Here is a 17,410-nt window from a genome sequence, read left to right as displayed (position 1 = left end):
ATTTGGGCCCAAGTTAGAAGCAGAGCCTAAGGTGTAAATTATCGATAGTCCATATCTCGGAAACTATAAGAGATAATGCAATTTGGCAACCGGCAATGTAATTAGCATGCCGAATATTACTTGGAATGTGAATTGGAACGAAATCGCCAATAGGTAAGACCATTTTACAATTTGGGCCCAAGTTAGAAGCAGAGCCTAAGGTGTAAATTATCGATAGTCCATATCTCGGAAACTATAAGAGATAATTCAATCTGGCAACCGACAATGTAATTAGCATGCCGAATATTACTTGGAATGTGAATTGGAACGAAATCGCCAATAGATAAGTCCATTTTACAATTTGGGCCCAAGTTAGAAGCAGAGCCTAAGGTGTAAATTATCGATAGTCCATATCTCGGAAACTATAAGAGATAATGCAATTTGGCAACCGGCAATGTAATTAGCATGCCGAATATTACTTGGAATGTGAATTGGAACGAAATCGCCAATAGATAAGACCATTTTACAATTTGGGCCCAAGTTAGAAGCAGAGCCTAAGGTGTAAATTATCGATAGTCCATATCTCGGAAACTATAAGAGATAATGCAATTTGGCAACCGGCAATGTAATTAGCATGCCGAATATTACTTGGAATGTGAATTGGAACGAAATCGCCAATAGATAAGTCCATTTTACAATTTGGGCCCAAGTTAGAAGCAGAGCCTAAGGTGTAAATTATCGATAGTCCATATCTCGGAAACTATAAGAGATAATGCAATTTGGCAACCGGCAATGTAATTAGCATGCCGAATATTACTTGGAATGTGAATTGGAACGAAATCGCCAATAGATAAGACCATTTTACAATTTGGGCCCAAGTTAGAAGCAGAGCCTAAGGTGTAAATTATCGATAGTCCATATCTCGGAAACTATAAGAGATAATGCAATTTGGCAACCGGCAATGTAATTAGCATGCCGAATATTACTTGGAATGTGAATTGGAACGAAATCGCCAATAGATAAGACCATTTTACAATTTGGGCCCAATTTAGAAGCAGAGCCTAAGGTGTAAATTATCGATAGTCCATATTTCGGAAACTATAAGAGATAATGCAATTTGGCAACCGGCAATGTAATTAGCATGCCGAATATTAATTGGAATGTGAATTGGAACGAAATCGCCAATAGATAAGACCATTTTACAATTTGGGCCCAAGTTAGAAGCAGAGCCTAAGGTGTAAATTATCGATAGTCCATATCTCGGAAACTATAAGAGATAATGCAATTTGGCAACCGGCAATGTAATTAGCATGCCGAATATTACTTGGAATGTGAATTGGAACGAAATCGCCAATAGGTAAGACCATTATACAATTTGGGCCCAAGTTAGAAGCAGAGCCTATGGTGTAAATTATCGATAGTCCATATCTCGGAAACTATAAGAGATAATGCAATTTGGCAACCGGCAATGTAATTAGCATGCCCAATATTACTTGGAATGTGAATTGGAACGAAATCGCCAGTAGATAAGACCATTTTACAATTTGGGCCCAAGTTAGAAGCAGAGCCTAAGGTGTAAATTATCGATAGTCCATATCCCGGAAACTATAAGAGATAATGCAATTTGGCAACCGGCAATGTAATTAGCATGCCGAATATTACTTGGAATGTGAATTGGAACGAAATCGCCAATAGATAAGACCATTTTACAATTTGGGCCCAAGTTAGAAGCAGAGACTAAGGTGTAAATTATCGATAGTCCATATCTCGGAAACTATAAGAGATAATGCAATTTGGCAACCGGCAATGTAATTAGAATGCCGAATATTACTTGGAATGTGAATTGGAACGAAATCGCCAATAGATAAGACCATTTTACAATTTGGGCCCAAGTTAGAAGCAGAGCCTAAGGTGTAAATTATCGATAGTCCATATCTCGGAAACTATAAGAGATAATGCAATTTCGCAACCGGCAATGTAATTAGCATGCCGAATATTACTTGGAGTGTGAATTGGAACGAAATCGCCAATAGATAAGACCATTTTCCAATTTGGGCCCAAGTTAGAAGCAGAGCCTAAGGTGTAAATTATCGATAGTCCATATCTCGGAAACTATAAGAGATAATGCAATTTGGCAACCGGCAATGTAATTAGCATGCCGAATATTACTTGGAATGTAAATTCGAACGAAATCGCCAATAGATAAGACCATTTTACAATTTGGGCCCAAGTTAGAAGCAGAGCCTAAGGTGTAAATTATCGATAGTCCATATCTCGGAAACTATAAGAGATAATGCAATTTGGCAACCGGCAATGTAATTAGCATGCCGAATATTACTTGGAATGTGAATTGGAACGAAATCGCCAATAGATAAGACCATTTTACAATTTGGGCCCAAGTTAGAAGCAGAGCCTAAGGTGTAAATTATCGATAGTCCATATCTCGGAAACTATAAGAGATAATGCAATTTGGCAACCGGCAATGTAATTAGCATGCCGAATATTACTTGGAATGTGAATTGGAACGAAATCGCCAATAGATAAGACCATTTTACAATTTGGGCCCAAGTTAGAAGCAGAGCCTAAGGTGTAAGTTATCGATAGTCCATATCTCGGAAACTATAAGAGATAATTCAATTTGGCAACCGGCAATGTAATTAGCATGCCGAATATTACTTGGAATGTGAATTGGAACGAAATCGCCAATAGATAAGACCATTTTACAATTTGGGCCCAAGTTAGAAGCAGAGCCTAAGGTGTAAATTATCGATAGTCCATATCTCGGAAACTATAAGAGATAATGCAATTTCGCAACCGGCAATGTAATTAGCATGCCGAATATTACTTGGAATGTGAATTGGGACGAAATCGCCAATAGATAAGGCCATTTTACAATTTGGGCCCAAGTTAGAAGCAGAGCCTAAGGTGTAAATTATCGATAGTCCATATCTCGGAAACTATAAGAGATAATGCAATTTGGCAACCGGCAATGTAATTAGCATGCCGAATATTACTTGGAATGTGAATTGGAACGAAATCGCCAATAGATAAGACCATTTTACAATTTGGGCCCAAGTTAGAAGCAGAGCCTAAGGTGTAAATTATCGATAGTCCATATCTCGGAAACTATAAGAGATAATGCAATTTGGCAACCGGCAATGTAATTAGCATGCCGAATATTACTTGGAATGTGAATTGGAACGAAATCGCCAATAGATAAGACCATTTTACAATTTGGGCCCAAGTTAGAAGCAGAGCCTAAGGTGTAAATTATCGATAGTCCATATCTCGGAAACTATAAGAGATAATGCAATTTGGCAACCGGCAATGTAATTAGCATGCCGAATATTACTTGGAATGTGAATTGGAACGAAATCGCCAATAGATAAGACCATTTTACAATTTGGGCCCAAGTTAGAAGCAGAGCCTAATGTGTAAATTATCGATAGTCCATATCTCGGAAACTATAAGAGATAATGCAATTTGGCAACCGGCAATGTAATTAGCATGCCGAATATTACTTGGAATGTGAATTGGAACGAAATCGCCAATAGATAAGACCATTTTACAATTTGGGCCCAAGTTAGAAGCAGAGCCTAAGGTGTAAATTATTGATAGTCCATATCTCGGAAACTATAAGAGATAATGCAATTTCGCAACCGGCAATGTAATTAGCATGCCGAATATCACTTGGAATGTGAATTGGGACGAAATCGCCAATAGATAAGACCATTTTACAATTTGGGCCCAAGTTAGAAGCAGAGCCTAAGGTGTAAATTATCGATAGTCCATATCTCGGAAACTATAAGAGATAATGCAATTTGGCATCCGGCAATGTAATTAGCATGCCGAATATTACTTGGAATGTGAATTGAAACGAAATCGCCAATAGATAAGACCATTTTACAATTTGGGCCCAAGTTAGAAGCAGAGCCTAAGGTGTAAATTATCGATAGTCCATATCTCGGAAACTATAAGAGATAATGCAATTTGGCAAACGGCAATGTAATTAGCATGCCGAATATTACTTGGAATGTGAATTGGAACGAAATCGCCAATAGGTAAGACCATTTTACAATTTGGGCCCAAGTTAGAAGCAGAGCCTAAGGTGTAAATTATCGATAGTCCATATCTCGGAAACTATAAGAGATAATTCAATCTGGCAACCGACAATGTAATTAGCATGCCGAATATTACTTGGAATGTGAATTGGAACGAAATCGCCAATAGATAAGTCCATTTTACAATTTGGGCCCAAGTTAGAAGCAGAGCCTAAGGTGTAAATTATCGATAGTCCATATCTCGGAAACTATAAGAGATAATGCAATTTGGCAACCGGCAATGTAATTAGCATGCCGAATATTACTTGGAATGTGAATTGGAACGAAATCGCCAATAGATAAGACCATTTTACAATTTGGGCCCAAGTTAGAAGCAGAGCCTAAGGTGTAAATTATCGATAGTCCATATCTCGGAAACTATAAGAGATAATGCAATTTGGCAACCGGCAATGTAATTAGCATGCCGAATATTACTTGGAATGTGAATTGGAACGAAATCGCCAATAGATAAGACCATTTTACAATTTGGGCCCAATTTAGAAGCAGAGCCTAAGGTGTAAATTATCGATAGTCCATATTTCGGAAACTATAAGAGATAATGCAATTTGGCAACCGGCAATGTAATTAGCATGCCGAATATTAATTGGAATGTGAATTGGAACGAAATCGCCAATAGATAAGACCATTTTACAATTTGGGCCCAAGTTAGAAGCAGAGCCTAAGGTGTAAATTATCGATAGTCCATATCTCGGAAACTATAAGAGATAATGCAATTTGGCAACCGGCAATGTAATTAGCATGCCGAATATTACTTGGAATGTGAATTGGAACGAAATCGCCAATAGGTAAGACCATTATACAATTTGGGCCCAAGTTAGAAGCAGAGCCTATGGTGTAAATTATCGATAGTCCATATCTCGGAAACTATAAGAGATAATGCAATTTGGCAACCGGCAATGTAATTAGCATGCCCAATATTACTTGGAATGTGAATTGGAACGAAATCGCCAATAGATAAGACCATTTTACAATTTGGGCCCAAGTTAGAAGCAGAGCCTAAGGTGTAAATTATCGATAGTCCATATCTCGGAAACTATAAGAGATAATGCAATTTGGCAACCGGCAATGTAATTAGAATGCCGAATATTACTTGGAATGTGAATTGGAACGAAATCGCCAATAGATAAGACCATTTTACAATTTGGGCCCAAGTTAGAAGCAGAGACTAAGGTGTAAATTATCGATAGTCCATATCTCGGAAACTATAAGAGATAATGCAATTTGGCAACCGGCAATGTAATTAGCATGCCGAATATTACTTGGAATGTGAATTGGAACGAAATCGCCAATAGATAAGACCATTTTACAATTTGGGCCCAAGTTAGAAGCAGAGACTAAGGTGTAAATTATCGATAGTCCATATCTCGGAAACTATAAGAGATAATGCAATTTGGCAACCGGCAATGTAATTAGAATGCCGAATATTACTTGGAATGTGAATTGGAACGAAATCGCCAATAGATAAGACCATTTTACAATTTGGGCCCAAGTTAGAAGCAGAGCCTAAGGTGTAAATTATCGATAGTCCATATCTCGGAAACTATAAGAGATAATGCAATTTCGCAACCGGCAATGTAATTAGCATGCCGAATATTACTTGGAGTGTGAATTGGAACGAAATCGCCAATAGATAAGACCATTTTCCAATTTGGGCCCAAGTTAGAAGCAGAGCCTAAGGTGTAAATTATCGATAGTCCATATCTCGGAAACTATAAGAGATAATGCAATTTGGCAACCGGCAATGTAATTAGCATGCCGAATATTACTTGGAATGTAAATTCGAACGAAATCGCCAATAGATAAGACCATTTTACAATTTGGGCCCAAGTTAGAAGCAGAGCCTAAGGTGTAAATTATCGATAGTCCATATCTCGGAAACTATAAGAGATAATGCAATTTGGCAACCGGCAATGTAATTAGCATGCCGAATATTACTTGGAATGTGAATTGGAACGAAATCGCCAATAGATAAGACCATTTTACAATTTGGGCCCAAGTTAGAAGCAGAGCCTAAGGTGTAAATTATCGATAGTCCATATCTCGGAAACTATAAGAGATAATGCAATTTGGCAACCGGCAATGTAATTAGCATGCCGAATATTACTTGGAATGTGAATTGGAACGAAATCGCCAATAGATAAGACCATTTTACAATTTGGGCCCAAGTTAGAAGCAGAGCCTAAGGTGTAAATTATCGATAGTCCATATCTCGGAAACTATAAGAGATAATGCAATTTGGCAACCGGCAATGTAATTAGCATGCCGAATATTAATTGGAATGTGAATTGGAACGAAATCGCCAATAGATAAGACCATTTTACAATTTGGGCCCAAGTTAGAAGCAGAGCCTAAGGTGTAAATTATCGATAGTCCATATCTCGGAAACTATAAGAGATAATGCAATTTGGCAACCGGCAATGTAATTAGCATGCCGAATATTACTTGGAATGTGAATTGGAACGAAATCGCCAATAGGTAAGACCATTTTACAATTTGGGCCCAAGTTAGAAGCAGAGCCTATGGTGTAAATTATCGATAGTCCATATCTCGGAAACTATAAGAGATAATGCAATTTGGCAACCGGCAATGTAATTAGCATGCCCAATATTACTTGGAATGTGAATTGGAACGAAATCGCCAATAGATAAGACCATTTTACAATTTGGGCCCAAGTTAGAAGCAGAGCCTAAGGTGTAAATTATCGATGGTCCATATCTCGGAAACTATAAGAGATAATGCAATTTGGCAACCGGCAATGTAATTAGCATGCCGAATATTACTTGGAATGTGAATTGGAACGAAATCGCCAATAGATAAGACCATTTTACAATTTGGGAGCAAGTTAGAAGCAGAGCCTAAGGTGTAAATTATCGATAGTCCATATCTCGGAAACTATAAGAGATAATGCAATTTCGCAACCGGCAATGTAATTAGCATGCCGAATATCACTTGGAATGTGAATTGGGACGAAATCGCCAATAGATAAGACCATTTTACAATTTGGGCCCAAGTTAGAAGCAGAGCCTAAGGTGTAAATTATCGATAGTCCATATCTCGGAAACTATAAGAGATAATGCAATTTGGCAACCGGCAATGTAATTAGCATGCCGAATATTACTTGGAATGTGAATTGGAACGAAATCGCCAATAGATAAGACCATTTTACAATTTGGGACCAAGTTTGAAGCAGAGCCTAAGGTGTAAATTATCGATAGTCCATATCTCGGAAACTATAAGAGATAATGCAATTTGGCAACCGGCAATGTAATTAGCATGCCGAATATTACTTGGAATGTGAATTGGAACGGAGTCGCCAATAGGTAAGACCATTTTACAATTTGGGCCCAAGTTGGAAGCAGAGCCTAAGGTGTAAATTATCGATAGTCCATATCTCGGAAACTATAAGAGATAATGCAATTTGGCAACCGGCAATGTAATTAGCATGCCGAATATTACTTGGAATGTGAATTGGAACGAAATCGCCAATAGATAAGACCATTTTACAATTTGGGCCCAAGTTAGAAGCAGAGCCTAAGGTGTAAATTATCGATAGTCCATATCTCGGAAACTATAAGAGATAATGCAATTTGGCAACCGGCAATGTAATTAGCATGCCGAATATTACTTGGAATGTGAATTGGAACGAAATCGCCAATAGATAAGACCATTTTACAATTTGGGCCCAAGTTAGAAGCAGAGCCTAATGTGTAAATTATCGATAGTCCATATCTCGGAAACTATAAGAGATAATGCAATTTGGCAACCGGCAATGTAATTAGCATGCCGAATATTACTTGGAATGTGAATTGGAACGAAATCGCCAATAGATAAGACCATTTTACAATTTGGGCCCAAGTTAGAAGCAGAGCCTAAGGTGTAAATTATTGATAGTCCATATCTCGGAAACTATAAGAGATAATGCAATTTCGCAACCGGCAATGTAATTAGCATGCCGAATATCACTTGGAATGTGAATTGGGACGAAATCGCCAATAGATAAGACTATTTTACAATTTGGGCCCAAGTTAGAAGCAGAGCCTAAGGTGTAAATTATCGATAGTCCATATCTCGGAAACTATAAGAGATAATGCAATTTGGCAACCGGCAATGTAATTAGCATGCCGAATATTACTTGGAATGTGAATTGGAACGAAATCGCCAATAGGTAAGACCATTTTACAATTTGGGCCCAAGTTAGAAGCAGAGCCTAAGGTGTAAATTATCGATAGTCCATATCTCGGAAACTATAAGAGATAATGCAATTTGGCAACCGGCAATGTAATTAGCATGCCGAATATTACTTGGAATGTGAATTGGAACGAAATCGCCAATAGATAAGACCATTTTACAATTTGGGCCCAAGTTAGAAGCAGAGCCTAAGGTGTAAATTATCGATAGTCCATATCTCGGAAACTATAAGAGATAATGCAATTTGGCAACCGGCAATGTAATTAGCATGCCGAATATTAATTGGAATGTGAATTGGAACGAAATCGCCAATAGGTAAGACCATTTTACAATTTGGGCCCAAGTTAGAAGCAGAGCCTAAGGTGTAAATTATCGATAGTCCATATCTCGGAAACTATAAGAGATAATGCAATTTGGCAACCGGCAATGTAATTAGCATGCCGAATATTACTTGGAATGTGAATTGGAACGAAATCGCCAATAGATAAGACCATTTTACAATTTGGGCCCAAGTTAGAAGCAGAGCCTAAGGTGTAAATTATCGATGGTCCATATCTCGGAAACTATAAGAGATAATGCAATTTGGCAACCGGCAATGTAATTAGCATGCCGAATATTACTTGGAATGTGAATTGGAACGAAATCGCCAATAGATAAGACCATTTTACAATTTGGGAGCAAGTTAGAAGCAGAGCCTAAGGTGTAAATTATCGATAGTCCATATCTCGGAAACTATAAGAGATAATGCAATTTCGCAACCGGCAATGTAATTAGCATGCCGAATATCACTTGGAATGTGAATTGGGACGAAATCGCCAATAGATAAGACCATTTTACAATTTGGGCCCAAGTTAGAAGCAGAGCCTAAGGTGTAAATTATCGATAGTCCATATCTCGGAAACTATAAGAGATAATGCAATTTGGCAACCGGCAATGTAATTAGCATGCCGAATATTACTTGGAATGTGAATTGGAACGAAATCGCCAATAGATAAGACCATTTTACAATTTGGGACCAAGTTTGAAGCAGAGCCTAAGGTGTAAATTATCGATAGTCCATATCTCGGAAACTATAAGAGATAATGCAATTTGGCAACCGGCAATGTAATTAGCATGCCGAATATTACTTGGAATGTGAATTGGAACGGAGTCGCCAATAGGTAAGACCATTTTACAATTTGGGCCCAAGTTGGAAGCAGAGCCTAAGGTGTAAATTATCGATAGTCCATATCTCGGAAACTATAAGAGATAATGCAATTTGGCAACCGGCAATGTAATTAGCATGCCGAATATTACTTGGAATGTGAATTGGAACGAAATCGCCAATAGATAAGACCATTTTACAATTTGGGCCCAAGTTAGAAGCAGAGCCTAAGGTGTAAATTATCGATAGTCCATATCTCGGAAACTATAAGAGATAATGCAATTTGGCAACCGGCAATGTAATTAGCATGCCGAATATTACTTGGAATGTGAATTGGAACGAAATCGCCAATAGATAAGACCATTTTACAATTTGGGCCCAAGTTAGAAGCAGAGCCTAATGTGTAAATTATCGATAGTCCATATCTCGGAAACTATAAGAGATAATGCAATTTGGCAACCGGCAATGTAATTAGCATGCCGAATATTACTTGGAATGTGAATTGGAACGAAATCGCCAATAGATAAGACCATTTTACAATTTGGGCCCAAGTTAGAAGCAGAGCCTAAGGTGTAAATTATTGATAGTCCATATCTCGGAAACTATAAGAGATAATGCAATTTCGCAACCGGCAATGTAATTAGCATGCCGAATATCACTTGGAATGTGAATTGGGACGAAATCGCCAATAGATAAGACTATTTTACAATTTGGGCCCAAGTTAGAAGCAGAGCCTAAGGTGTAAATTATCGATAGTCCATATCTCGGAAACTATAAGAGATAATGCAATTTGGCAACCGGCAATGTAATTAGCATGCCGAATATTACTTGGAATGTGAATTGGAACGAAATCGCCAATAGGTAAGACCATTTTACAATTTGGGCCCAAGTTAGAAGCAGAGCCTAAGGTGTAAATTATCGATAGTCCATATCTCGGAAACTATAAGAGATAATGCAATTTGGCAACCGGCAATGTAATTAGCATGCCGAATATTACTTGGAATGTGAATTGGAACGAAATCGCCAATAGATAAGACCATTTTACAATTTGGGCCCAAGTTAGAAGCAGAGCCTAAGGTGTAAATTATCGATAGTCCATATCTCGGAAACTATAAGAGATAATGCAATTTGGCAACCGGCAATGTAATTAGCATGCCGAATATTAATTGGAATGTGAATTGGAACGAAATCGCCAATAGGTAAGACCATTTTACAATTTGGGCCCAAGTTAGAAGCAGAGCCTAAGGTGTAAATTATCGATAGTCCATATCTCGGAAACTATAAGAGATAATGCAATTTCGCAACCGGCAATGTAATTAGCATGCCGAATATCACTTGGAATGTGAATTGGGACGAAATCGCCAATAGATAAGACTATTTTACAATTTGGGCCCAAGTTAGAAGCAGAGCCTAAGGTGTAAATTATCGATAGTCCATATCTCGGAAACTATAAGAGATAATGCAATTTGGCAACCGGCAATGTAATTAGCATGCCGAATATTACTTGGAATGTGAATTGGAACGAAATCGCCAATAGATAAGACCATTTTACAATTTGGGCCCAAGTTAGAAGCAGAGCCTAAGGTGTAAATTATCGATAGTCCATATCTCGGAAACTATAAGAGATAATGCAATTTGGCAACCGGCAATGTAATTAGCATGCCGAATATTACTTGGAATGTGAATTGGAACGAAATCGCCAATAGATAAGACCATTTTACAATTTGGGCCCAAGTTAGAAGCAGAGCCTAATGTGTAAATTATCGATAGTCCATATCTCGGAAACTATAAGAGATAATGCAATTTGGCAACCGGCAATGTAATTAGCATGCCGAATATTACTTGGAATGTGAATTGGAACGAAATCGCCAATAGATAAGACCATTTTACAATTTGGGCCCAAGTTAGAAGCAGAGCCTAAGGTGTAAATTATTGATAGTCCATATCTCGGAAACTATAAGAGATAATGCAATTTCGCAACCGGCAATGTAATTAGCATGCCGAATATCACTTGGAATGTGAATTGGGACGAAATCGCCAATAGATAAGACTATTTTACAATTTGGGCCCAAGTTAGAAGCAGAGCCTAAGGTGTAAATTATCGATAGTCCATATCTCGGAAACTATAAGAGATAATGCAATTTGGCAACCGGCAATGTAATTAGCATGCCGAATATTACTTGGAATGTGAATTGGAACGAAATCGCCAATAGGTAAGACCATTTTACAATTTGGGCCCAAGTTAGAAGCAGAGCCTAAGGTGTAAATTATCGATAGTCCATATCTCGGAAACTATAAGAGATAATGCAATTTGGCAACCGGCAATGTAATTAGCATGCCGAATATTACTTGGAATGTGAATTGGAACGAAATCGCCAATAGATAAGACCATTTTACAATTTGGGCCCAAGTTAGAAGCAGAGCCTAAGGTGTAAATTATCGATAGTCCATATCTCGGAAACTATAAGAGATAATGCAATTTGGCAACCGGCAATGTAATTAGCATGCCGAATATTAATTGGAATGTGAATTGGAACGAAATCGCCAATAGGTAAGACCATTTTACAATTTGGGCCCAAGTTAGAAGCAGAGCCTAAGGTGTAAATTATCGATAGTCCATATCTCGGAAACTATAAGAGATAATGCAATTTGGCAACCGGCAATGTAATTAGCATGCCGAATATTACTTGGAATGTGAATTGGAACGAAATCGCCAATAGATAAGACCATTTTACAATTTGGGCCCAAGTTAGAAGCAGAGCCTAATGTGTAAATTATCGATAGTCCATATCTCGGAAACTATAAGAGATAATGCAATTTGGCAACCGGCAATGTAATTAGCATGCCGAATATTACTTGGAATGTGAATTGGAACGAAATCGCCAATAGATAAGACCATTTTACAATTTGGGCCCAAGTTAGAAGCAGAGCCTAAGGTGTAAATTATTGATAGTCCATATCTCGGAAACTATAAGAGATAATGCAATTTCGCAACCGGCAATGTAATTAGCATGCCGAATATCACTTGGAATGTGAATTGGGACGAAATCGCCAATAGATAAGACTATTTTACAATTTGGGCCCAAGTTAGAAGCAGAGCCTAAGGTGTAAATTATCGATAGTCCATATCTCGGAAACTATAAGAGATAATGCAATTTGGCAACCGGCAATGTAATTAGCATGCCGAATATTACTTGGAATGTGAATTGGAACGAAATCGCCAATAGGTAAGACCATTTTACAATTTGGGCCCAAGTTAGAAGCAGAGCCTAAGGTGTAAATTATCGATAGTCCATATCTCGGAAACTATAAGAGATAATGCAATTTGGCAACCGGCAATGTAATTAGCATGCCGAATATTACTTGGAATGTGAATTGGAACGAAATCGCCAATAGATAAGACCATTTTACAATTTGGGCCCAAGTTAGAAGCAGAGCCTAAGGTGTAAATTATCGATAGTCCATATCTCGGAAACTATAAGAGATAATGCAATTTGGCAACCGGCAATGTAATTAGCATGCCGAATATTAATTGGAATGTGAATTGGAACGAAATCGCCAATAGATAAGACCATTTTACAATTTGGGCCCAAGTTAGAAGCAGAGCCTAAGGTGTAAATTATCGATAGTCCATATCTCGGAAACTATAAGAGATAATGCAATTTGGCAACCGGCAATGTAATTAGCATGCCGAATATTACTTGGAATGTGAATTGGAACGAAATCGCCAATAGGTAAGACCATTTTACAATTTGGGCCCAAGTTAGAAGCAGAGCCTATGGTGTAAATTATCGATAGTCCATATCTCGGAAACTATAAGAGATAATGCAATTTGGCAACCGGCAATGTAATTAGCATGCCCAATATTACTTGGAATGTGAATTGGAACGAAATCGCCAATAGATAAGACCATTTTACAATTTGGGCCCAAGTTAGAAGCAGAGCCTAAGGTGTAAATTATCGATGGTCCATATCTCGGAAACTATAAGAGATAATGCAATTTGGCAACCGGCAATGTAATTAGCATGCCGAATATTACTTGGAATGTGAATTGGAACGAAATCGCCAATAGATAAGACCATTTTACAATTTGGGAGCAAGTTAGAAGCAGAGCCTAAGGTGTAAATTATCGATAGTCCATATCTCGGAAACTATAAGAGATAATGCAATTTCGCAACCGGCAATGTAATTAGCATGCCGAATATCACTTGGAATGTGAATTGGGACGAAATCGCCAATAGATAAGACCATTTTACAATTTGGGCCCAAGTTAGAAGCAGAGCCTAAGGTGTAAATTATCGATAGTCCATATCTCGGAAACTATAAGAGATAATGCAATTTGGCAACCGGCAATGTAATTAGCATGCCGAATATTACTTGGAATGTGAATTGGAACGAAATCGCCAATAGATAAGACCATTTTACAATTTGGGACCAAGTTTGAAGCAGAGCCTAAGGTGTAAATTATCGATAGTCCATATCTCGGAAACTATAAGAGATAATGCAATTTGGCAACCGGCAATGTAATTAGCATGCCGAATATTACTTGGAATGTGAATTGGAACGGAGTCGCCAATAGGTAAGACCATTTTACAATTTGGGCCCAAGTTGGAAGCAGAGCCTAAGGTGTAAATTATCGATAGTCCATATCTCGGAAACTATAAGAGATAATGCAATTTGGCAACCGGCAATGTAATTAGCATGCCGAATATTACTTGGAATGTGAATTGGAACGAAATCGCCAATAGATAAGACCATTTTACAATTTGGGCCCAAGTTAGAAGCAGAGCCTAAGGTGTAAATTATCGATAGTCCATATCTCGGAAACTATAAGAGATAATGCAATTTGGCAACCGGCAATGTAATTAGCATGCCGAATATTACTTGGAATGTGAATTGGAACGAAATCGCCAATAGATAAGACCATTTTACAATTTGGGCCCAAGTTAGAAGCAGAGCCTAATGTGTAAATTATCGATAGTCCATATCTCGGAAACTATAAGAGATAATGCAATTTGGCAACCGGCAATGTAATTAGCATGCCGAATATTACTTGGAATGTGAATTGGAACGAAATCGCCAATAGATAAGACCATTTTACAATTTGGGCCCAAGTTAGAAGCAGAGCCTAAGGTGTAAATTATTGATAGTCCATATCTCGGAAACTATAAGAGATAATGCAATTTCGCAACCGGCAATGTAATTAGCATGCCGAATATCACTTGGAATGTGAATTGGGACGAAATCGCCAATAGATAAGACTATTTTACAATTTGGGCCCAAGTTAGAAGCAGAGCCTAAGGTGTAAATTATCGATAGTCCATATCTCGGAAACTATAAGAGATAATGCAATTTGGCAACCGGCAATGTAATTAGCATGCCGAATATTACTTGGAATGTGAATTGGAACGAAATCGCCAATAGGTAAGACCATTTTACAATTTGGGCCCAAGTTAGAAGCAGAGCCTAAGGTGTAAATTATCGATAGTCCATATCTCGGAAACTATAAGAGATAATGCAATTTGGCAACCGGCAATGTAATTAGCATGCCGAATATTACTTGGAATGTGAATTGGAACGAAATCGCCAATAGATAAGACCATTTTACAATTTGGGCCCAAGTTAGAAGCAGAGCCTAAGGTGTAAATTATCGATAGTCCATATCTCGGAAACTATAAGAGATAATGCAATTTGGCAACCGGCAATGTAATTAGCATGCCGAATATTAATTGGAATGTGAATTGGAACGAAATCGCCAATAGGTAAGACCATTTTACAATTTGGGCCCAAGTTAGAAGCAGAGCCTAAGGTGTAAATTATCGATAGTCCATATCTCGGAAACTATAAGAGATAATGCAATTTGGCAACCGGCAATGTAATTAGCATGCCGAATATTACTTGGAATGTGAATTGGAACGAAATCGCCAATAGATAAGACCATTTTACAATTTGGGCCCAAGTTAGAAGCAGAGCCTAAGGTGTAAATTATCGATAGTCCATATCTCGGAAACTATAAGAGATAATTCAATTTGGCAACCGGCAATGTAATTAGCATGCCGAATATTATTTGGAATGTGAATTGGAACGAAATCGCCAATAGATAAGACCATTTTACAATTTGGGCCCAAGTTAGAAGCAGAGCCTAAGGTGTAAATTATTGATAGTCCATATCTCGGAAACTATAAGAGATAATGCAATTTGGCAACCGGCAATGTAATTAGCATGCCGAATATTACTTGGAATATGAATTGGAACGAAATCGCCAATAGATAAGACCATTTTACAATTTGGGCCCAAGTTAGAAGCAGAGCCTAAGGTGTAAATTATCGATAGTCCATATCTCGGAAACTATAAGAGATAATGCAATTTGGCAACCGGCAATGTAATTAGCATGCCGAATATTACTTGGAATGTGAATTGGAACGAAATCGCCAATAGATAAGACCATTTTACAATTTGGGCCCAAGTTAGAAGCAGAGCCTAAGGTGTAAATTATCGATAGTCCATATCTCGGAAACTATAAGAGGTAATGCAATTTGGCAACCGGCAATGTAATTAGCATGCCGAATATTACTTGGAATGTGAATTGGAACGAAATCGCCAATAGAGAAGACCATTTTACAATTTGGGCCCAAGTTAGAAGCAGAGCCTAAGGTGTAAATTATCGATAGTCCATATCTCGGAAACTATAAGAGATAATGCAATTTGGCAACCGGCAATGTAATTAGCATGCCGAATATTACTTGGAATGTGAATTGGAACGAAATCGCCAATAGATAAGACCATTTTACAATTTGGGCCCAAGTTAGAAGCAGAGCCTAAGGTGTAAATTATCGATAGTCCATATCTCGGAAACTATAAGAGATAATTCAATTTGGCAACCGGCAATGTAATTAGCATGCCGAATATTATTTGGAATGTGAATTGGAACGAAATCGCCAATAGATAAGACCATTTTACAATTTGGGCCCAAGTTAGAAGCAGAGCCTAAGGTGTAAATTATTGATAGTCCATATCTCGGAAACTATAAGAGATAATGCAGTTTGGCAACCGGCAATGTAATTAGCATGCCGAATATTACTTGGAATATGAATTGGAACGAAATCGCCAATAGATAAGACCATTTTACAATTTGGGCCCAAGTTAGAAGCAGAGCCTAAGGTGTAAATTATCGATAGTCCATATCTCGGAAACTATAAGAGATAATGCAATTTGGCAACCGGCAATGTAATTAGCATGCCGAATATTACTTGGAATGTGAATTGGAACGAAATCGCCAATAGATAAGACCATTTTACAATTTGGGCCCAAGTTAGAAGCAGAGCCTAAGGTGTAAATTATCGATAGTCCATATCTCGGAAACTATAAGAGGTAATGCAATTTGGCAACCGGCAATGTAATTAGCATGCCGAATATTACTTGGAATGTGAATTGGAACGAAATCGCCAATAGAGAAGACCATTTTACAATTTGGGCCCAAGTTAGAAGCAGAGCCTAAGGTGTAAATTATCGATAGTCCATATCTCGGAAACTATAAGAGATAATGCAATTTGGCAACCGGCAATGTAATTAGCATGCCGAATATTACTTGGAATGTGAATTGGAACGAAATCGCCAATAGATAAGACCATTTTACAATTTGGGCCCAAGTTAGAAGCAGAGCCTAAGGTGTAAATTATTGATAGTCCATATCTCGGAAACTATAAGAGATAATGCAATTTCGCAACCGGCAATGTAATTAGCATGCCGAATATTACTTGGAGTGTGAATTGGAACGAAATCGCCAATAGATAAGACCATTTTACAATTTGGGCCCAAGTTAGAAGCAGAGCCTAAGGTGTAAATTATTGATAGTCCATATCTCGGAAACTATAAGAGATAATGCAATTTCGCAACCGGCAATGTAATTAGCATGCCGAATATCACTTGGAATGTGAATTGGGACGAAATCGCCAATAGATAAGACCATTTTACAATT

This window comes from Rhynchophorus ferrugineus, unplaced genomic scaffold (genome assembly GCF_030347505.1).
Source record: "Rhynchophorus ferrugineus isolate W39M unplaced genomic scaffold, kcgeb_rfMv2 rfM2, whole genome shotgun sequence".
Taxonomy (NCBI): Eukaryota; Metazoa; Arthropoda; class Insecta; order Coleoptera; family Curculionidae; genus Rhynchophorus; species Rhynchophorus ferrugineus.
The sequence above is the reverse complement of the archived record's forward strand: the minus strand, read 5'-3'. Positions refer to the sequence as shown.